The sequence below is a fragment of the Callithrix jacchus genome, chromosome X (genome assembly GCF_049354715.1).
Source record: "Callithrix jacchus isolate 240 chromosome X, calJac240_pri, whole genome shotgun sequence".
Classification (NCBI taxonomy): Eukaryota; Metazoa; Chordata; class Mammalia; order Primates; family Cebidae; genus Callithrix; species Callithrix jacchus.
Genome location: NC_133524.1, coordinates 14,564,240 through 14,588,395, shown reverse-complemented (window position 1 = coordinate 14,588,395; position 24,156 = coordinate 14,564,240).

Here is a 24,156-nt window from a genome sequence, read left to right as displayed (position 1 = left end):
CTAGCACACAGCACTCCTATTTAAATGGCTTAAGACAGTAAATATTTATTTCTCACACATGTAATGGAGCCATGGGGTCAGGTGAGAATTTGGGCTTTCTCCATTCAATCATTTAAGGGCTCAGTTTCCTATCTTAAAGCTCAGACTTCTAGAAGGTCTTACAAATATATTCTGTTCTATAGTCAAATAAGAGAGCAAAACTGCAAGGAAGGATTTTATGGGCCAGGCCTGGAGCACATTCCTTCTGCTCAAGTTCCATCATAAAGAACCACATTCTTTGTCCACATGTAACAGTAAAGGAAGGTGGAAATGAGGTTGGTTGAGTTAATAAATTGTAAGTATAGAAAAATTTCATCTTAAGACAGAAGCACACACATTGTTCTTAGTAGACGATTAATCTCAATGGAATTTGTTAAAAAGCAAATGGGACTGAGTTACAACCAGCTGAACTTAATTTCATGTTCCCTTTCCCCTTTATGTTTTGGGAGCTGTTGTAGGTAATATTCAAAACATGTCCTTCTCTATGTTGAGTTTGTTTCACAAGTTAAAAACAAACTCATTTTACTCAGGTCTGCAATAGTTTTACCCCTCCTCTGATAATGTCTTTGCTCTTATTGGAGGCCACAAAGGACTTACGGGTGCAATGTTTTTGCTAGGTGGCTTCCTCCCCAACCCCTCCATCTCCATTCTGCTGCCCAAGTGTTGCCTTGCCTCTCCAGACCATCTGCACTTGCTCTTGAATCAAATGGAATTAATGTCATTTGCTGTTTTCCTGTTTGTCTCTCATAGATCCAAGATGTGTCCCTTTGTCCCTTTGTTGGCATCCGGGCTTATACAACAGCTGCCACTTTCAGCCATCCCTACTGAGAAAAAAGAATAGTGTTTTTTGTTGATATGGCTCTTTTGTTTGGAATCAAAGGAGACATGTTAAGGTCATGTAGTCCTTTTTAATGCTGTATCTGGGGACTGTGGGTTTTTTTTATCATATACTTGCCAGAATAAATGTAGCCTGAGTCTTAAGGGTGCATTCTTGGGGGGTAGTTACTAAGTACAAAAGGGACAGAGAAGAGTAATAACAAGATGAGTTCCCTTCTGCTTCTGCAGTGATTCTGTTTCCTATTTCCTATGTTACACAGCCCACAGACCACAAAACAGCTAGCAGCTAGGAGTTATGTTCCTTTCTTTACTTGCAAAATGACATGGAAGATACTGGAAAGCCATGGCAGCCCCGCTTCCTAGCTTTTGCTCTTCTGTTTGGCAGAGGCCCACTTAGTCTTTGTGCCTAAACTCTCAGTTCTGTCCTGGTTTTCTCTCAACATCTCTGTACCACTTGTAGTTCAAAGGTAATGCCTACTGGCAGCAACCATCTGAGTGTCTGGCTGTGACACAAGTCAGCCATCCATAACACTCTTCATGTTCCCATATAGAATGCTGATTTGCAGTTATAACACAAAGCTGACCATTTTTGAGGGTTATGTGCCGGGTACTATGGTAAGTACTCTGCTTTTGTTGTATATCATTCAGTCCCCACAATAACATCCCAGAGTTGGCACCATTTTGCCCAATTTTATAAATAAGAAAACTGAGGCCAGGACAGAAAAGCTTGGCCAAGGTCACATCGTTGAGAAGCCCAGAGCTAAGACTTGAAGCCAATTTTGTGCACCTTCAGAGTCTTTGATCCATAATTCTATGCTGTTGCCTTGAAACTAGTGAAGCTATAAGGTATCTAAGAATTTAGAGAATATTAATACTAGAGTATGGGCCACAGACTGGTAACATCAGCATCAACTGGGAGCTAATATTTTAAATGCAGAATCTCAGATAATCCAAATATGCGTGTTAGCAAGATCAATATGATTCATAGCCATATTAAAGTTTGAGAATCTCTACTCTAGAATTCATTTTCCTTTTATTTTATGTTAAAATGTACAATTAAGTTATTATTGAATATAATCACTCTGTTGTACTATCAAATAGTAGGTTTTATTCACCCTTTCTAACTAGTTTTTTGTACCCACTAACCATCCCACCTTCCCACCAGCCCCTCCACTATCCTTCCCAGTCTCTGGTAACCATCCTACTTTCTATGTCCATGAGTTCAGTTGTTTTGATTTTTAGATCCCACAAACAGGTGAGAACATGCAATGTTTGTCTTTCTGTGCCTGACTTATTTCACTTACCATAGTGATCTCCAGTTCCAACCAAGTTGTTGCAAATGATTGAATCTCATTCTTTTTTATGGATGAATAATACTCCACCATGTATATGTACAATATTTTCTTGATCAATTGATCAGTTGATGGATACTTAGGTTGCTTCCAAATCTTGGCTATTGTGAAAAGTGCTGCAAGAAACATGGGAGTGCAGATATCTCCTCAATATACTGATTTCCTTTCTTTTGGGTATATTTCCAAGAATGGGATTGCTGGATCATGTGGTAGCTTTATATTTAACTTTTTGAGGAACTTCCAAACTGCTCTTCATAGTGGTTGCAATATTTACATTCCCACTAATAGTATACCAGGGTTCTCTTTTCTTCACATCCTCACCAGCATTTGTTATTACCTGACTTTTGGATAAAAGTAATTTTAATTTGGGCAAAATAATATGTCATCGTAGTTTTCATTTGTATTTCACTGATGATCAATGATGTTGAGCACTTTTTCATATGCCTGCTTGCCATTTGTATGCCTTCTTTTCAGAAATGTCTATTCAAGATCTTTTGCCCATTTTGATGGGATTATCAGATTTTTTCTGATAGAATTGTTTGAGCATCTTATATATTCTGGTTATTAATCCCTTGTCAGATGAGTAGTTTGCAAATATTTTCTCCCACTCTGTGGGCTGTCTTTTAACTTTGCTGGTTCTTTCCTTTGCTGTGCAGAAGCTGTTTAATTTGAGGTGATCTCATTTGTTCATTTTTGCTTTGGTTACCTATGCTTGTGGGATATTACTCAAGAAATCTTTGCCCAAACCAGTGTCCTAGAGATTGTCCCCAATGTTTTCTAGTAGTAGTTTCATAGTTTGAGGCCTGAGATTTAAGCTTTTAATTGATTTTGATTTGATTTTTACATATGGCAGAGATAGGGGTCTAGTTTCATCCTTTTGCATATGAATATCCAGTTTTCCAGGCACCATTTATTGAAGACACTGTCTTTTACCCAATGTATATTCTTGGAAACCTTGTCAAAATTAGTTCACTGTAGGTAGATGGCTTTATCTCTGCATTCTTTATGCTGTACCACTGATCCATGTGTCTGTTTTCATGCCAGTACCATGCTGTTTGATTATTATGGCATTGTAGTATAATTTGAAGTCTGGTAATGTTATTACTTCAGTTTTTCTTTTTTTTTAGGATAGCTTTGGGTATTATGGGTATTTTCTGGATCCGTATACATTTTAGGATTGTTTTTTCTATTTCTGTGACTAATGTCAGTGGTATTTTCATAGGGATTGCATTTAATCTGTAGATTGTTTTAGATAGTATGGACATTTTAACAATACTGATTATTCTAATACATGAACATGGTATATCTTTCCATATTTTTGTGACTTCTTCAATTTACTGCATTAATGTTTTATACTTTTCATTTCAGAGAACTTTAACTTCTTTGGTTAACTCTCAGGTATTTTATTTGTAGCTATTGTAAAACAGATTGCTTTCTTTTCCAGATTGTTCAGTGTTGGCATACAGAAATATTATTGATTTTAGTATGTTGATTTTGTATCCTGTAACTTTAGTGATTTTATTTATCAGTTCTAATCGTTTTTTTGTTTTTTTTTTTTTGGTGTAGTCTTTAGGTTTTTCTAAACTTAATACCTTATCTTCTGGAAATATGTATAATTTGACTTCCTCTTTTCTAATTTGGATGCCCTATATTTCTTTTCTTCTGTCTAACTGCTCTAGCTAGGACTTCCAGTTCTATATTGAATAACAGTGGTGAAAGTGGGCATCTTTGTCATGTTCCTGATCTTAGAGGAAAGGCTTTCTGTTTTTCCCTATTCAGCATGATACTAGCTATAAGTCTCTCATATATGGCTTTTATTGTTCTGAGGTATGTTCCTTCTATATTCAGTTTTTTGATGGTTTTTATTGTAAAGTGATGTTAAATTTTTTCAAATGCTTTTTCAGTATCGATTGAAATGAAGTTAGGGTTTTTGTCCTTCATTCTGTTGATATGATCTATAACATTAATTGATTTGCATATGTTGAGTTGTCCTTGTATCCCTGGGATAAATCCCACTTGGTTATAATAAATGATCTTTTTATTGCGTTGTTGAATTCAGTTTGCCAGTATTTTGTTGAGAACTTTTACAATAATATTCATCAGTGAAATTGGCCTATAGTTTATTTTTTTAATGTGTCTTTGTCAGATTTTGGTATCAGGTAATACTGGCCTTGTAGAAAAAAAGTTTGGAAGTATTCCTTCCACTTTTATTTTTTGGAATTGTTTGAGTAGAATTGGAATTAGTCCTTCTTTAAATGTTTGGTAAAATTCAGCAGAGAATCCATCAGGTCCCAGGTTTTTCTTCTCTGAGAGACTTTCTATTATGGCTTCTATCACATTACTTAGTGTTGTATGTGTCAATGAATTTATCTATTTCTTCTAGGTTTTTCCAATTTTTTGGCATATAGTTGTTCATAGTAGCCACTAATGATCCATTGAATTTCTTCAGTATCAGTTGTAATGTTTCCTTTTTTATATCTAATTTTATTTATTTGGGTCTTCTCTCTCTCTCTTTTTTTTTTAGTTAGTCTGGCTAAAGCTTTGTCAATTTTATCTTTTCAAAAAATCAGTTATTTTTTTAATTTTTGTATTGTTTTCTTTATTTCTAATTCATTTATTTCTGCTTTGATCCTTATTATTTCTTTTCTCCTACTAATTTTGGGTTTGGTTTGCTCTTGCTTTTCTCATTATTTAACATACATTGTCGGGTTGTTTATTTGAAATTTTTCTTCTTTTTTGAAGTAGGCACTTATAGCTACAAAATTCTCTCTTAGTACTGCTTTTGCTGAAAGCCATAGGTTTTGATATTTTGTGTTTCCATCATCTGGTGCAGAGCATAAAAGTTTGGAAAATTTGTAGCCTGATAATGCAATAGAAAAGAAAAACCATTTTCTGGAAAGAAATTCAAGCTGGCTCTAGAAATTTGCATAAGTAACTAGGAGCCAAATGTTAAACACAAGACAAGGAGCAGGGGGTGGGAATGTCTCCAGGACACGTCAAAGACCTTCATGCCAGCCCCTCTCATCACAGGCACAGGCCCTGAGGCCTAGGAGTAAAAAATGGCTTTCTAGGCTGGCCTATAGCCCTGCTGCTGCTCTGTGCAGCCTCAGGACTCAGTGTCTTACATCCCACACATGGCGAAAAGGGGTCAATATACACAGTTCAGGCCATTGCTTCAGAGAATACAAGCCCCAAGCCTTGGCAATTTCCAGGTGGTTTGGGGCCTGCAGGTGCACAGATGTAAAGAATTGCGTTTTGGGAACCTTTGTTTAGATTTCAAAGGATGTATAGAAATGCCTGGATGTCCAGGCAAAAGTCTGCTCCAGGGGATGTATAGAAATGCCTGGATGTCCAGGCAATAGTCTGCTCCAGGGTTGGAGCTTTGATGGAGAACCTCTGCTAGGGCAGTACAAAAGGGAAATGTGGGGTTGGAGCCCCACAAGGAGTCCCCACTGGGGCACTGCCTAGTGGACCTGTGAGAAGAGAACCACCATCTTCCAGACCCCAGAAAGGTTGATCCACTGGCAGCTTGCACCATGTGCCTGGAAAAGCTGCAGACACTCAATGCCAGCCCATGAAAGCAGCTAGGAGTGAGGCTGTACCCTGCATCATTTCTCCTATAAAGACATATATAGACTAAAAATAAAGAGATGGAAAAAGATATTCTATGCAAATAAAAACCAAAAAATATATTCTATGCAAATAAAAACTGTATCACAAATAGCTACTCTTACACCAGATACAACAGACTTTAAGTGAAAAACAGTAAAAAGCGACAAAGAAGGTCATTTATAATAATAATAAGATCAACTCAGCAAGAGGACAATAATTCTAAACACATACGTACCCAACACCAGAACACCCAGATACATGCAAAGCAAACCATTAGATAGACTAGTGAGGAAAAAATGAAAGAAGATCCAAATAAACAAAATCAGAAATGGAAAAAGAGATATTACATCTGATACCACAAAAATACAAAAGATCATCAGATACTATCATGAAAAATTATATGCTAACAAACTGGCACACCTAGAAGAAACAGACATATTTCTAGTCATATACAACCTACCAAAGCTGAATTTGGAAGAAATAGAAAACTTGAAGAGATTAGTAACAAACACAAATAATGAGATTGACTCAGTAATGAAAAGTCTCACAATGAAGAAAAATTCACGACTAATGGCATAACTGCTGAATTCTACCAAACTTTCAAAGAACTAACACCAATTCCTTTCAAACTATCCCCCAAAAAATTGCAGAGGAGGGAAATCTACCTAACTCATTCTATGAGGCCAGCGTCACTCAGATACCAAAATCAAACAAGGACACAACCTAAAGTGAAAACTATAAGCTACTATACCTTATGAACACATATTAAAAAAATCCTTACCAAAATACTAGCAAATCAAATCCAACAGCACATAAAAAGATAATATATCATGATCAAGCGGGATTTATCCCAGGAATGCAAGAATAGTTCAATGTACACACAAATCAATAAATGTGATTCATCACATTAATGGAATGAAGGACAAAACCCATAATTATCCTAATGGACATGGCAAAAGCATTCAATACAATTTCACATCCTTTCATGACAAAAGCTCTCAACAAAGTAGTAATAGATGGACCATGCCTCAAAATAATAAAGTCCATATGCAAAAAACCCACAGCCAACATCATACTAAATGGGGAAAACATAAAGCTTTGTCTTCTAAAGACCAGAACAAGACAAAGGTATCCACTTTCACCACTCCTATTCAGCATAGTACTAGAAGTCCTGGCCAGAGTATTCAGGCAAGAGAAAGAAATAATAGGCATACAAGTTGGAAAAGAAGTCAAGTTGTTACTCTTTGAGGATGATATGATCTTGTATTAGAAATACCTAAATACTTCACCAAAAAGATTTAGATCTGATAAATTTAGTGAAGTTGCAGGAAAATCAACATACAAAAATTAGTAGATTTTCTATACACCAATAATGAATTAGCTGAGAAAGAAACCAAGACGTTAATCCCATTTAACCAAGGAGGTGAAAGACCTCTACCAGGAAAACTACAAAACACTGATGAAACAAATTGAAGAGGACATAAACAAAAAAGCATTTTTTGCTCATGGATTGGAAGAAATAATATTGTTAAAATGACCGTACTGCCCAAAGCAATCTAGAGATTCAATGCAATCTCTTTTAAAATATCAACATCATTTTTCACAGAAATAGAAGAAATATTCCAAAAATGTACATGGAACAAAAGAAGCCCAAATAACCAAAACAATTCTGAGCAAAACAAACAGAGCTGGAGGTACCACACTACCTGACTTCGAAATATATTAGAAGGCTACAGTGGCCAAAACAGCATGGTATTGGTATAAGAACAGATATATAGATAAATGGAAGAGAGTAAAGAACCCCAAAATAAATTTACATACTTACAGACAACTGATTTTTGGCAACGGTGCCAAGAATATACACTGGGGAATGGACACTCTTCAGTGAATGGTCCTGGGAAAACTGGACAGCCACATGCAGAAGAATGGAACAGGCCCCCGATCAGTCACCCTATGCAAAAACCAACTCAAGATGGATTAAAGACTTACATGTAAGGTCCAAACCTCTAAAGTTAATAGAAAAAAATTACAGGAAAAATACTTCAGGACATTGGTCTAAGCAAATATTTTATGGCTAAGACCTCAAAATCACTGGCAGGAAAAACTAAAATACACAAATGGGACTATATTAAAGTAAAAAGATTCTGCACAGCAAAGGAAACAATCAGCAACGTGAGAAGACAACCCATTGAATGAGAGACCATTTTTGCAAACTATTTATCTGGCAAACAACTAATATCTAAACTATAAAAGTAACTAAAAAAACTCAACAGGAACAAAACAATTCTATTTAAAAGTGTGCAAAGGACAAGAATAGACATTTCTCAATAGAATACATACAATTGGCCAAGAGGTATATGAAAAAATGCTCAACTTCACTAATAATCAGGAAATTGCAAATCAAAACCACAATGAGATATCATCTTATCTGAGAATGGCTATTAATAAAAAGACAAAAAGTAACAGAATCCAGCGAGGATGCAGATAAAAGAGAACTCTTTCACACTGTTGATAGAAATGTAAATCAGTACAACCACTATGGAAAAACAGTATAAAGATTTCTTAAAAAACTAAAAATAGAGCTACAATATGACCCAACAATCCTACTATGTGGTATTCATCCAAAGGAAAAGAAATCAATTTATTAAAGAATATGTGCACTTTCATGTTTACTGCAGCACTATTCAAAATAGAAAAGATATAGAATGACATATCCATCAATGGATGAATGGATAAATAAAAAGTGGTATATACACATGGAATACTATTGAGCCATAAAAGAATGAAATAATGTCATTTGTAATAACATGGACGGAACCAGGGGTTATTATGTTAAATAAAATATGCCAGGCACAGAAAGATAAATATCAAATGTTCTCACTCACATATAAAAACTAAAACATTGATCTCATGGAGGCAGAGAGTAGAATAACAAATACCAGAGGCTGGGAAGGGCATATGGGGGGAGGGAGGCTGTAGAGAAGTCCGTTAATGGGTACAAACATATATTCAGATAGAAGGCATAAGTTCTAATGTTCAACAGCAGAGTAGGGTGACTATAGTTAACAAAGATGTATTTTATATTTCAAAGTAGCTAGAAGAGAGGATTTTGAATTGTTCCCAACACATAGAAATGATACATACTCAAGGTGATGGATACCCAAAATATCTGACTTGCATATTCTATGCATGTAATCCATATTATGTGTCAATAAAAAATCATTCAGAAGAATAATCGTGAGATAGTCAATTTGACATCAGGATGCTTCAACTTAACACACCTATAAGACCTAGCAAAAACTACTTACATGAATAAAAGACTGAGAAAATAGCTGGCTGAAGCAGAATTTCTGCTGTGTGTTTGTTCCCTTAACTGCTCCCTCTCCATTTTGGTAATCACCCAGGTTGACAGAGTTGAACACTTTTTAATCAATCAATGAATTAATTTTGATATGCATTCAACCACACATACAGTACTTTAAACACAGTCAAGCACCTGTGTTTCTGGGTGTTGTAAAGACAGATGAATAAGACTAATTTCTACCCTTGAGAAGGTCACAGCTTTGGAAGCAATACAAATAGATGTTTTTCTATTTTAAACTATAATTCAACATAAGTGCTAAAATAAATCAATTATCCTATATTCTAAGTAGGCTTTTTCAGATTTTAATATTTTTGAAATTAATATGCATTTTAAAAATTTATATCAGAAGAGAGAAAAAATACTAAGTTGTTGTTGTCTTGCTATTTGAATATAGGTATGTATTAAAGAAATCTATTTATCTGATTGCTGCTTTCATTGAGATATCTGCTCTAAAAGTACTACAATTACATTTTAATTTATGTTTACTTCCTTAATTATCTTTATTAATAAACTTTTTATTTTAAAATTATTTTACATTTATAGAAAAGTTATAAATATAATACAAAGTTTTTATGAACTCTAGACCAAGTTTCCTCTATTATTAATATCTGGCATTGGTGTGGTGTATTTGTCACAATTAATGAATGAATATTGATATATTATTATTACTAAAGTTAATATTTATTCATATTTTCTTAGCTTTCCTAATGTTCTTTTTCTTTTTCAAAATACCATCCAGAATACCACATTATATTTAGTTGTCAAGTATTTTCAGATTCTTCTTGATTTTGACAATTTTTCAGACTTTCATTGTTTTTGATGATATTGACAGTTTTGAGGAAGACTGGTTAGCTATTTGTAGAATGACCCTCTATTGGAATTTGTCTGATGCTTGTCTCATGGTTAGACAAGCGTTATAAGTTTTGGGGAGGAATACCACAGAGATGCCATTCTCATCCCATCATATCAACATGACTTATGGCTGAGGTTAACTTTAATTATCTGACTGGGGTGGTATTTGTCAGATGTCTCCACCGTGAAGTTACCTTCTCCACATTGATATACTGTACTTTTTGAAAGGAAGTCACTATGTACAGCCCATACATTAAAAGCAGGGAGTAATGCTCCACCTCTTTGAGGGAAGAGTATCTACATAAATTATGTGAAATTTGTCAGCATGGTAGATTTATCTCTTCTCTATTTATGTCATTAATTCATTATTTAATAATCTAATTATATAAATATTGACTCATGGATATTTATTTTATATACCGGTTTATACTTCTATACTACTTTATTTTATTGCTCAAACTTTCCATTGGGGGATCTTTCAGTTGACTCTTATGTCCCTTGACATACTCCAATAATTGTGGGGTTTTTTAAATTTTTTTGAGCATTTTCTTTCTTTCCATCACTACAATATGCTCTGGGCATGCCTTGTATATTTACAGCCACAGCCCTAGAATCAATCATTTTGCCTAGGAGCCCTAAGTTCACTTTTGAATGACAATACAAACCAAGATTTTTGCAATTGTCTTTTTAAATGGGTTTTAAAACTATTCCACTCTTATTCTGCATTGAAAAATAAGTTATTGTTCAAATATAAGATTTTTGGTGAAATACCAAGACATGCCATCAAAGGCAACATAAATCAGATATCTTGGAAAAGACCATATAATTCTGAAATCCCGGAGTGTTTGGTGTGGTTAACACACATATGACAAGGGACTATTACCCAGGCATCAAAGAGCCATCGGTCCAAAGATTCTGGCTGAGTTTCAAGGGAAGATGAATCTCTTCCAGCAATATATGATTTGATAAAAGAAAAGAATGAAACCAGGTGTAGTACTCCCTGTTCACACTGCTGATAAAGACATACCTGAGACTGGGCAATTTACAAGAAGAAGAGGTTTATTGGATTTACAGTTCCACATGGCTGGAGAGTCCTCACCATCTAGGCAGAAGGCAAGGAGGAGCAAGTCACATCTTACATGGATGGCAGCAGGGAAAGAGAGATGTGCAGGGAAATTTCCCCTTTTAAAGCTGTCATATCTTGTGAGACCTATTCACAAGAACAGAACTGAAAAGATCTACCACCAGGTTTTTCAGGTGATTCAATCACCTCTCACCGGGTCCCTCCCACAACACGTGGGAATTCAAGAGGAGATATGAATGGGGACCCAGCCAAACCATATCACCATGGTTTAACCAAATAAGAAATACAGGCACAGTCCTGGTTTTCTTAGATATTCCTCCAAACATACTGTCATCCTAAAGCTAGTGGAGAGGTCAAATTCAGCAGCTTAAATTTTGAAATACAGCCCATCACCAATGAACGTGAGTACTAGGAGATTTTTGACTCTGCAGTGTGAAGAAGACTTGACACAATCTTGTGATGCTGAAAAGAAAATGACATCTAAGTATATGAATGTGTGTTTTTTGTTTAGGCACATTAAATATAGTTTATTTTTATAATATCTATAATTGATGGTTATATAGTGTGATGGTTTTGATGTGTCTCCCAATGTTTATGTGTTGGCAACTTGACCCCCAATACAATAGTGTTGAGAGGTGAGATCTTTAAAAGGTGATTAGGTCATGAGGGCTCTACCATCATAAATGAACTAATACCGTTATCACAGGCCTTTTAAAAGGATGAGTTCGCCTCCCTTTCCTTCTCTCTCTCTCTTTCATGAGTGCATATGCTGTATATCTTCCACTGTGTTATGGATGAGCAAGAAGGCCATCACCAGTTGCAGCTCCTCAGTGTGTTGGCCTTCCCAACCTCTACAACTATGAGCCAAACAAATTGCTGTTGATTATAAATTATCCACTCGCAGGTATTCATTCTGTTTTGCAGTGCAGAATGGACTGATACATGGTCATTGGAGATTTAGAATCAGGGAAAAAATTCTGTGAGGCCATTCATCTATGGATGATGGGAAGCTCCAGAAGGCTCAAGAATATTGCCTGGCCTCATATTTGAGTCAATAAAATTTATCTTTCCTAAGATCAATTTTGCGAATCCTTGTGAAATCATCAGTTTGTCTCTGCCTCTTCCATCCCTCTCTCCCTCTCTCGTTCGTCTCTGCCTTTCTTTTCCTTGTCCCAGTCAAAGAAAATCTTTTTGAATGTCAGGTATGTTTGTCAGCATTACTCTAGCTTCTGACTTAGTAATAAAATGTTCCCTTTTTTCTCTATTCTGTGCAACTGTCTTTTTTTTTTTTTTTTTTTAATGGATTATAGGTTTTGGGGTACATGAGCAGAGCATGCAAGACAGTTGCGTAGGTACACACATGGCAGTGTGCTTTGCTTTTCTTCTCCCCTTCACCCACATTTGGCATTTCTCCCCAGGCTATCCCTCCCCACCTCCCCCTCCCACTGGCCCTCCCCTTTTCCCCCCAATAGACCCCAGTGTTTAGTACTCCCCTTTCTGTGTCCATGTGTTCTCATTTTTCATCACCCACCTATGAGTGAGAATATGCGGTGTTTCATTTTCTGTTCTTGTGTCAGTTTGCTGAGGATGATGTTCTCCAGATTCATCCATGTCCCTACAAACGACACGAACTCATCATTTCTGATTGCTGCATAATATTCCATGGTGTATATGTGCCACATTTTTCCAATCCATTCTATTATCAATGGGCATTTGGGTTGATTCCAGGTCTTTGCTATTGTAAACAGTGCTGCAATGAACATTCGTGTACATGTGTCCTTATAGTAGAACGATTTATAGTCTTTTGGATATATACCCAGTAATGGGATTGCTGGGTCAAATGGAATTTCTATTTCTAAGGCCTTGAGGAATCGCCACACTGTCTTCCACAATGGTTGAACTAATTTACACTCCCACCAACAGTGTAAAAGTGTTCCTTTTTCTCCACATCCTCTCCAGCATCTGTTGTCTCCAGATTTTTTAATGATCGCCATTCTAACTGGCATGAGATGGTATCTCAATGTGGTTTTGATTTGCATCTCTCTGATGACCAGTGACAATGAGCATTTTTTCATATGATTGTTGGCCTCATATATGTCTTCTTTCGTAAAGTATCTGTTCATATCCTTTGCCCACTTTTGAATGGGCTTGTTTGTTTTTTTCCTGTAAATCTGCTTGAGTTGTTTGTAAATTCTGGATATCAGCCCTTTGTCAGATGGGTAGACTGCGAAAATTTTTTCCCATTCTGTTGGTTGCCGATCCACTCTAGTGACTGTTTCTTTTGCCGTGCAGAAGCTGTGGAGTTTCATTAGGTCCCATTTGTCTATCTTGGCTTCTGTTGCCAATGCTCTTGGTGTTTTGTTCATGAAGTCCTTGCCTATTCCTATGTCCTGGATAGTTTTGCCTAGATTTCCATCTAGGGTTTTTATGGTGCCAGGTCTTATGTTTAAGTCTTTAATCCATCTAGAGTTAATTTTAGTGTAAGGTGTCAGGAAGGGGTCCAGTTTCTGCTTTCTGCACATGGCTAGCCAATTTTCCCAACACCATTTGTTAAACATGGAATCCTTGCCCCATTGCTTGTTTTTGTCAGGTTTATCAAAGATTGTATAGTTGTATGTATGTTGTGTTGCCTCCGGTGCCTCTGTTTTGTTCCATTGGTCTATATCTCTGTTTTGGTACCAGTACCATGCTGTTTTGATTACTGTAGCCTTGTAGTATAGTTTGAAATCCGGTAGTGTGACGCCCCCCGCTGTGTTCTTTTTGCTTAGAATTGACTTGGCTATGCGGGCTCTCTTTTGGTTCCATATGAAGTTCATGGTGGTTTTTTCCAGTTCTGTGAAGAAAGTCAATGGTAGCTTGATGGGGATAGCGTTGATTCTGTAAATTACTTTGGGCAGTATAGCCATTTTCACGATATTAATTCTTCCTAACCATGAACATGGAATGTTTCTCCATCTGTTTGTGTCCTCTCTGATTTCATTGAGCAGTGGTTTGTAGTTCTCCTTGAAGAGGTCCCTTACGTTCCTTGTGAGTTGTATTCCAAGGTATTTTATTCTTTTTGTAGCAATTGCGAATGGCAGTTCGCTCTTGATTTGGCTTTCTTTAAGTCTGTTATTGGTGTAGACGAATGCTTGTGATTTTTGCACATTGATTTTATATCCTGAGACTTTGCTGAAGTTGTTTATCAGTTTCAGGAGTTTTTGGGCTGAGGCGATGGGGTCTTCTAGGTATACTATCATGTCGTCTGCAAATAGAGACAATTTGGCTTCCACCTTTCCTATTTGAATACCCTTTATTTCTTTTTCTTGCCTGATTGCTCTGGCTAGAACTTCCAGTACTATATCGAATAGGAGTGGTGAGAGAGGGCATCCTTGTCTAGTACCAGATTTCAAAGGGAATGCTTCCAGTTTTTGCCCATTCAGTATGATATTGGCTGTTGGTTTGTCATAAATAGCTTTTATTACTTTGAGATACGTTCCATCGATACCGAGTTTATTGAGGGTTTTTAGCATAAAGGGCTGTTGAATTTTGTCAAATGTCTTCTCTGCGTCAATTGAGATAATCATGTGGTTTTTGTTTTTGGTTCTGTTTATGTGGTGAATTACGTTGATAGACTTGCGTATGTTGAACCAGCCTTGCATCCCTGGGATGAATCCTACTTGATCATGGTGGATAAGTTTTTTGATTTGCTGTTGCAATCGGCTTGCCAATATTTTATTGAAGATTTTTGCATCTATGTTCATCATGGATATTGGCCTGAAGTTTTCTTTTCTCGTTGGGTCTCTGCCGGGTTTTGGTATCAGGATGATGTTGGTCTCATAAAATGATTTGGGAAGGATTCCCTCTTTTTGGATTGTTTGAAATAGTTTTAGAAGGAATGGTACCAGCTCCTCCTTGTGTGTCTGGTAGAATTCGGCTGTGAACCCATCTGGACCTGGGCTTTTTTTGTGAGGTAGGCTCTTAATTGCTGCCTCAACTTCAGACCTTGTTATTGGTCTATTCATAGTTTCAGCCTCCTCCTGGTTTAGGCTTGGGAGGACACAGGAGTCCAGGAATTTATCCATTTCTTCCAGGTTTACTAGTTTATGTGCATAGAGTTGTTTGTAATATTCTCTGATGATGGTTTGAATTTCTGTGGAATCTGTGGTGATTTCCCCTTTATCATTTTTTATTGCATCTATTTGGTTGTTCTCTCTTTTATTTTTAATCAATCTGGCTAGTGGTCTATTTTGTTGATCTTTTCAAAAAACCAGCTCTTGGATTTATTGATTTTTCGAAGGGTTTTTCGTGTCTCAATCTCCTTCAGCTCAGCTCTGATCTTAGTAATTTCTTGTCTTCTGCTGGGTTTTGAGTTTTTTTGATCTTGCTCCTCTAGCTCTTTCAATTTTGACGATAGGGTGTCAATTTTGGATCTCTCCATTCTCCTCATATGGGCACTTATTGCTATATACTTTCCTCTAGAGACTGCTTTAAATGTGTCCCAGAGGTTCTTGCACGTTGTGTCTTCGTTCTCATTGTTTTCGAAGAACTTCTTTATTTCTGCCTTCATTTCGTTGTTTACCCAGTCAACATTCAAGAGCCAGTTGTTCAGTTTCCATGAAGCTGTGCGGTTCTGGGTCAGTTTCTGAATTCTGAGTTCTAACTTGATTGCACTATGGTCTGAGAGGCTGTTTGTTATGATTTCAGTTGTTTTGCATTTGTTGAGCAGTGCTTTACTTCCAATTATGTGGTCAATTTTAGAGTAGGTGTGATGTGGTGCTGAGAAGAATGTGTATTCTGTGGATTTGGGGTGGAGAGTTCTGTAAATGTCCACCAGGTTTGCTTGCTCCAGGTCTGAGTTCAAGCCCTGGGTATCCTTGTTGATTTTCTGTCTGGTTGATCTGTCTAGTATTGACAGTGGAGTGTTAAAGTCTCCCACTATTATTGTGTGGGAGTCTAAGTCCTTCTGTAAGTCATTAAGAACTTGCCTTATGTATCTGGGTGCTCCTGTGTTGGGTCCATATATGTTTAGGATCGTTAGCTCTTCTTGTTGTATCGATCCTTTTACCATTATGTAATGGCCTTCTTTGTCTCTTTTGATCTTTGTTGCTTTAAAGTCTATTTTATCAGAGATGAGAATTGCAACTCCTGCTTTTTTTTGCTTTCCATTAGCTTGGTAAATCTTCCTCCATCCCTTTATTTTGAGCCTTTGTGTATCCTTGCATGTGAGATGGGTTTCCTGGATACAGCACACTGATGGGTTTTGGATTTTTATCCAATTTGCCAGTCTGTGTCTTTTGATTGGTGCATTTGGTCCATTTACATTTAGGGTTAATATTGTTATGTGTGAATTTGATACTGCTATTTTGATTCTAAGTGGCTGTTTTGCCTGTTAGTTGTTGTAGATTCTTCATTAAGTTGAAGCTCTTTAGCATTCAGTGTGATTTTGGAATGGCTGGTACTGATTGATCCTTTCTATGTGTAGTGCCTCTTTTAGGAGCTCTTGTAAAGCAGGCCTGGTGGTGACAAAATCTCTGAGTACTTGCTTGTTCGCAAAGGATTTTATTCTTCCTTCACTTCTGAAGCTCAGTTTGGCTGGATATGAAATTCTGGGTTGAAAGTTCTTTTCTTTAAGAATGTTGAATATTGGCCCCCACTCTCTTCTGGCTTGTAGTGTTTCTGCCGAGAGATCTGCTGTGAGTCTGATGGGCTTCCCTTTGTGGGTAACCCGACCTTTCTCTCTGGCTGCCCTTAGTATTCTCTCCTTTATTTCAACCCTGTTGAATCTGACGATTATGTGCCTTGGGGTTGCTCTTCTTGCGGAATATCTTTGTGGTGTTCTCTGTATTTCCTGCAATTGAGTGTTGGCTTGTCTTGCTAGGTGGGGGAAATTTTCCTGGATGATGTCCTGAAGAGTATTTTCCAGCTGGGATTCATTCTCTTCGTCCCCTTCTGGTACACCTATCAAACGTAGGTTAGGTCTTTTCACATAGTCCCACATTTCTTGGAGACTTTGTTCATTCCTTTTTGCGCTTTTTTCTCTGATCTTGGTTTCTTGTTTTATTTCATTGAGTTGGTCTTCGACTTCAGATATTCTTTCTTCTGCTTGGTCAATTCGGCTATTGAAACTTGCGTTTGCTTCGCGAAGTTCTCGTATTGTGTTTTTCAGCTCCTTTAATTCATTCATATTCCTCTCTAAGGTATCCATTCTTGTTATCATTTCCTCGAATCTTTTTTCAAATCTTTTTTCAAGGTTCTTAGTTTCTTTGCATTGATTTAATACATGATCTTTTAGCTCACAAAAGTTTCTCATTATCCATCTTCTGAAGTCTAATTCCGTCATTTCGTCACAGTCATTCTCCGTCCAGCTTTGTTCCCTTGCTGGTGAGGAGTTTTGGTCCTTTCTAGGAGGCGATGTGTTCTGGTTTCGGGTGTTTTCCTCCTTTTTGCGCTGGTTTCTTCCCATCTTTGTGGATTTGTCCGCTGGTCGTCTGCGTAGTTGCTGACTTTTTGTTTGGGACTCTGAGTGGACACCCAGAATGTTGATGATGAAGTATTTCTGTTGCTTGGTTTTCCTTCTACTAGTCTAGCCCCTTCGCTGAACGACTGTTGAGGTCCGCTCCAGACCCTGCTTGTCTGGGGTGCACCTCTAGTAGCCGTGGCACAGCGAGGGATGCTACCAGTTTCTTTTTCTGCTCTCTTTGTCCCAGGATGATGCCTGCCTAATGACAGTCTTTTGGATATAGAGGGGTCAGGGAGCTGCTTGAGGAGACAGTTTGTACTTTATAGGGGTTTAATTGCTGAGCTGTGCACTCTGTTGTTCATTCAGGGCTGTTAGGCTGCTATGTTTGATTCTGCTGCAACACAGCTCATTAAACAACCCTTTTTTTTTCTCAAATGCTCTGTGTTGAGGGGTTTGGGCTTTATTTTTGGATGTCCGATCAGGTGTCCTGCCCAGCTCGAAGGCAGACTAGCCACTGTTTGGCTGCCGAGGCTCCGCCCTGCTGTTGTGTGATTCGCGCTGTTCCTGCCGGCTCTGCTGTGGTCTCCGCCACGCCCTGCGGCGGAGTCTCTTCGTTGTAGCGTGTTGCCTCAGGAACGGCAGGCTGCGTCAGCAGTGGGCGTGTATCTCAGTAGGGACGGGTTGCCTCGGCAACGGCTGGCTGCGTCAGCAGTGGGCGTGTATATCAGTTGGGGCAGGTTGCCTCCGTAGTGGTGGACGCCCCTCCCCCACAGAGCGTCGCGGACCGTCTGCCCGGGATAGTTTGAAATCGCGGTTTTGTTCGTCCCACTGGGTATCCCAAACGATCTGTCCCTGCAATCCCCTGGGCTGGGCTACTGTGCAAGTCTCGTTCAGTCTCAAGTCCAGCCCTCTCAAGTCTCAGGTTGCCAGTTCAACAAGGCACCCGGACAAGCGCGCCCTGTGGGGATTGCTGGGTAGGGCCGGCCGCCGCCGCCCCGGCTGCCGGCTTCGCCAGGCAGACCTACTGCCTGGCGTCCCGTGTCTTTTTATACTTGGGAGTTTCCCCGTTCTGTGGGCAACAAAGATCAGTCTGGAAATGCAGCACTGACTCACCGTTTGCGAATTCAACGCGGGCTCCAATCCTGGGTTGTTCTCACAGCGCCATCTTGAGTCCCCTCTCCCTCGCAACTGTCTTAATTGTTTAGGAATATCTGAAATTTAAAGACTTGAAAAATGTACCTGTGAAGTATTTTTGTTTTTCTTCTATAATTATTGGTCTATTTAAGTTTTTTGCTTCTCTCTGTATATATTATTTAATATGTATTCCTAGAAATCTTTTCAGTTTATCCAAGTTTTAAAAATTGTTATCATGAGAAGTATGTAGAGTGTTTTTATAATTCTTTACTATTTCCTCTGTATATATGATGGCCTTATATTATTCCTAATTCTGTTTGCTGAGATTTATCTTTTTCATAGTTAGACTAATTAGGGGTTATTCTATATTTCTCTAATGTTTAAAGAAAACATACCATTTTTTCTGAATTTTTATTTATTCATGTCTTTTTAAGTAATATATATATTCTGCTTTCCCTTGGCTTATATTTCTTGTTATTTACTTTCTAAGTTAACTGCTAAATTTGTTAATTTTATTTTTGTTGGTTTAATAAATGACTTATCTGGAAACAATATCCAAATCCCATGTAGATAAATCACATTATCATTATTTTTAGATGTTCTACAGTTGCCTATTGTATTTGCTCTTTGACCCAGGTTATTTTAGCATAGCTTCAAAACCCTTTAAGATGTTGATGTGTTTGTTTATGGTTTTGTTCTTTTAGTTTCATTTAATTCCCTTATTTTTCAATGTACAGAATGTACCATCTCCACATGTATAGGATTTCATCTACTAATACAAAGGGCATGGTGCACATACCACTATGCTTTCAGTACAACAGATAAGTGTGTGAAGTGTGTGTGTGTGTATGCATGAAAAGAATCTACATTTAATGTACCGAAAACATGACATGTATCCATACAATTATGTATCACTCTTCTGTATCACAAAGAGCCCATCTAAGCTGTTACTATTAAGATCTTAAGATTTTTACAAAGGTAAATACAACAAACAAACCACTTTTCAACCAAAATAGAGCTAAATCTAACCTGAAAGGGAACTAAGAAGCAGACATTCCTTCCTATATCATGAAACATAAGGTTTTTTCTACCTTGTTTTGGAGTATGACTTCCTCTACTGCAGTGTTGACTAAATGAGTCTGCAGGCTAGAGTCACCTGTGAAATTTCTAGACATTTTAAATCCCAGACCAAAACAAGGATCAATTAAATCAAAGTCTCTGGAATGGGATACAGGCATCAGTATTTATGAATCACCCCAAATAATTCCAATGTGTAGATTCCATGCACACAATCTAGGACACACACAGCTCAACCTTGCTTGCAATTAATCCTGTGTTGTAAATCAGTTGTTCTTAAAGTTGAGCTGCATCAGAATACCTGGAAAAGCTGTTAAAACACAAATTTCTGCGCCTCACCTTAGAGTGTCTGATTCAGTAAGTCAGGACTGAAGCATCAGAATTGACATTTCTAACAAGTTCCCTGATAACGTTGATGCTGCTAATCCTCAGACTACATTTTGAGAATCTTTTTGTATTGAGCCTTAGTTTCAGAAAAGAAAACGTATTTGAAGTTAATCTGTAGCAAGAATCTTTCAAGAAGCCACCATGACTAGAGCTTCCAAAAAGAAAATATATCAAGTACGTATTTCAAGACCATATAAACTTAGATTGAACAAACCTGCTGTGCTCTCCTTTAACAGAAGTCTTTATGAAGTATTTATTAACAAGTACTTCATAGGTGGCCAACTTAATTGCCACATTAACAATTCAAGTGTGATGTAGTTGCTTCAATCTAAGAATTTCAGCATCTTAGCATTAATTTCTAATTAACTGCTATTTTCTTATGTTTTTAATGAGCTCATCTATGTGTAGATTAATTCTTAATCTGCACTGATTTCCATAGTAAAAGGACTCAATGCTTCTTTTCTAAAGGTATATGATACAAGTTAGAATACAAGAAAACCTCTCCATGGTGATTTAGTTTTTGCATGTGAGCATAGGTATGTTAGCAGTTGTGAACACTAACACAGTGCAGTTTGGAGGTTTTGATTTGTATGCTGTACGGGTGACTAAAACTTGCATAAGATAGACATATCCGTTGTTAGCTTGACCCTAAGACAAAGGTCAACAGACTATGGCCTATGAACTAAGTCCAGCCCACTGTCTGTTTTTGTAAATAAAATTTCATTAGAACACTGTTACATTCTTTTCTATATATGTTGTCCATGGCTGCTTTTGGGTTATAATGGCAGACTTGAGTGATTCTACCCATAAAGTCTGAAATAGTTACTACCTGATCCTTTACATAAAAAGTTTGTTAGCCCTGTTAATCAACTTTCTTTGTGTAGTAACAATTACCCATCCACATATTCATGCAGCCATAAGATCATCCCATCCACATTTTTCCTCATACATGGTTCACAGGCTATCCCAAAAGCTTTGTAAACGTTTCACTGAAGTCCTGGACTCATAAACCTGTCAAAAATGTAAATAGGGCTACTTTGCCATAACTTATGCATACTGAATCTGCTACTGGCTGGCAATTGGGGTTCATTTAGAGCTTGTCTTGTCACTTTGAGAACCCAGGGGTTATCTTGCTGAATAACAGCACCTAGATGCTTAACTCTAATGTTCTTTGTGAGGAGTCTCCAAGGAATATTTTTTGAATGGCTTATCCTCATTACTAATCCCCTCTTTTGTAATAAATGATAGTTAACTTCAGGAGAAGTTTGAAAAAGTTCAAGAAAATGTGTTACAATGGCAATGACAGAAAGCACAGGAGTGAGTACATATTTGAGAAAGGATGATATTCACCTTAAAGGTTAATATCATGGGTTTTGCCTGGGATTTAAAGGGCTTAATGATGGGCTTAAAGATGGAAAAGAGAAAAGTGACCATCTCATCACCACTTGCTATTAAAATGAGTTATATGGGGATGGGAGATTAGCATCTGCTATTGAATCCAATAATTAAAATAATAATGATTTGAAAGAGAAAAAAATGATGTGGATGGAAAAGCAAAAGAAATGTGACTAGAACATTGTCAGTTTTGATGTCCTTATAGCAGAAAACAGCAAAAGATAAGACTCCATATGGAGTGAGGTGTGATGGAGTTAAGGAAGCAGCTAATGGCAAGTAAGAGGAAAGTAAATTAAAACATGAGAGAGGAGATTAAGAAAAGTCAATAATAACTTGGAAATAAATGTGATAAGGTGGTAGAAAGGAAGCCAGCTGAGTGAGGGAGGTTGGAGTCATCTTGTCCCTCACTGCTCCAGAGACTGTACCATGAATACCAAATTCAGCTTTGTCATACATCAAGGATTTGTAGAAGACGTGAGACTAGTGATGAAAATTACCGAGTCCTGAGAAAAAGTAATTTATAGATAAAGCCATGAAATGCTTCTTATCAGATAGGAGATGAGTAGAGAAGAGTATAGCAAAAAAAGGAGCTTGAAATACGTACTTCTGCCCCACTAAGAAAACAAGGTAGATTTGTGCCCATTATTCTTGTATTTACATTTTTATGACCACTCTACATGAATAGAATCGCACAGTAAAGTTCAAATCTTGGTCCCTTGATTCTGCTGAAGAAAAAAGAAAGAAAATCATAGGGAGAAAATTTGCTGCTGCTTTATCCTTAATCAGAGATTTAAGTGACGGAGGAAGCATATATTGATATTGATTGATTTTATTGTGTATTTTAGATTTATGCTTACTTATTAAGCCCCTGCTTGATCGATTTTTATTATGCATTATAAATTTAAATTTCCTTATAAGAGCCTCTGTTGTTGCCAGGTACTGTGCTAGGAGATAGCCAAATAAGACATAGTCTCCGTCTTCAAGGACCTGTTTGAATCAAAGAATAAGATAAGCAGTGAGTCATTTAATATATGTGCTATAATGAAGATAGAATATATGAAGTCATTTAATATATGTGCTATAATAAAGACAAAATAGTCATTTAATATATTTGCTATAATGAAGTCAAGAGGGAGACATCCAGATGAATCTAAGATTGCCCAGATGTAACATCTAAATGGAGACCAGAAAGAAAATTAGCAGTTATTAAAAAGAAGGGGTGGGGTACAGATATTCTATACAAAAAGGAATGTAAGAGATGATATGGTAGATTCATTGCAAAAAAGGCCCCAGTTCTCCACGTATTTATGTATCCATGCCTTTTCAATGTGAATTTGTATTTCCTCCCATAAAGCAGTAGGTCCTTTACCAATTCCTTGGACCTGGGCTGATTTTCTGACTTGCTTTGGCCTATAGAATGGTACAGAAGTGATCCTATGTCAGTTCCAAGCTTAGGCATCAGCAAAGTTTGCACACTTTCACTCTCTTTCTTTGAACTCTATCACCACCATGAAAATAAGCCAGGGCCTGCCTATTGCAGGATGAGAGACCACATGGAAGACAGCTGCATCATGCCTAATGAGGCCTTGCTAGACCATGCTAGACCAGCCAGCCCCCACTGGCCTGCCAATTGAGAAAAGGCATATGGGCTAGTCTAATGGAGACTGGATGAGTCTGGCCCATATCAGCAGAATCTCTCAGCTGACCCATAGGTTTATGGGAAGTAATAAATAATTGTTATCATAAGACACTGATATAGTTTGACTGTGTCTCCACCCAAATCTCATTTTGAACTCTAGTTCCTATAATCCCCAGGTGTCATGGGGAATTCAAAATCCCAGTGGGAGGTAATTGAATCATGGGGGCAGGTTTTGTGTATGCTGTTCTTGTGATAGTGAATAAGTCTCATGAGATCTGATGGTTTTATAAAGGACAGTTTCCCTGCACACACTCTCTTGCCTGCCACCTTGTAAGACATGCCTTTGTTCCTCCTTCACCTTCTGCCCCAATTGTGAGGCCTCCCCAGCTATGTGTAACTGTGAATCCATGAAACCTCTTTCTTTTTATAATTTACCCAGTCTCAGGTATTTCTTCATACTAGTATAACAATGGACTAATACAGTAAATTGGTACTGGTAGAGTAGGGTACTGCTATTAAGATACCCACAAATGTGGAAGCAACTTTGGAACTGGGTAACAGGCAGAGGATGGAACAGTTTGGAGGGCTCAGAAGAAGACGGGAAGATGTGGAAAAGTTTTGAGCTTCCTAGAAACTTGTTGAATCGTTTTGACCTAAAAGTCCAGGCTGAGGTGATTTCAGGTGGAGATAACAAATTTCTTGGGAACTGGAGCAAAGGTGATTCTTGCTATGCTTTAGCAAAGAGACTGGTGGCATTTTGCCCCTGCCCTACAGATCTGTGGAACTTTGAATTTGAGAGACATGATTTTGGGTATCTGGCAGAAGAAATTTCTAAACAGGAAAGCCTTCAAGAAGTCACCTGGTTGCTCTTAAAGACCTTCAATTTTATTCATTCACAAAGATATAGTTTAGAATTGGAAGTTATGTTTAAAAGGAAAGCAG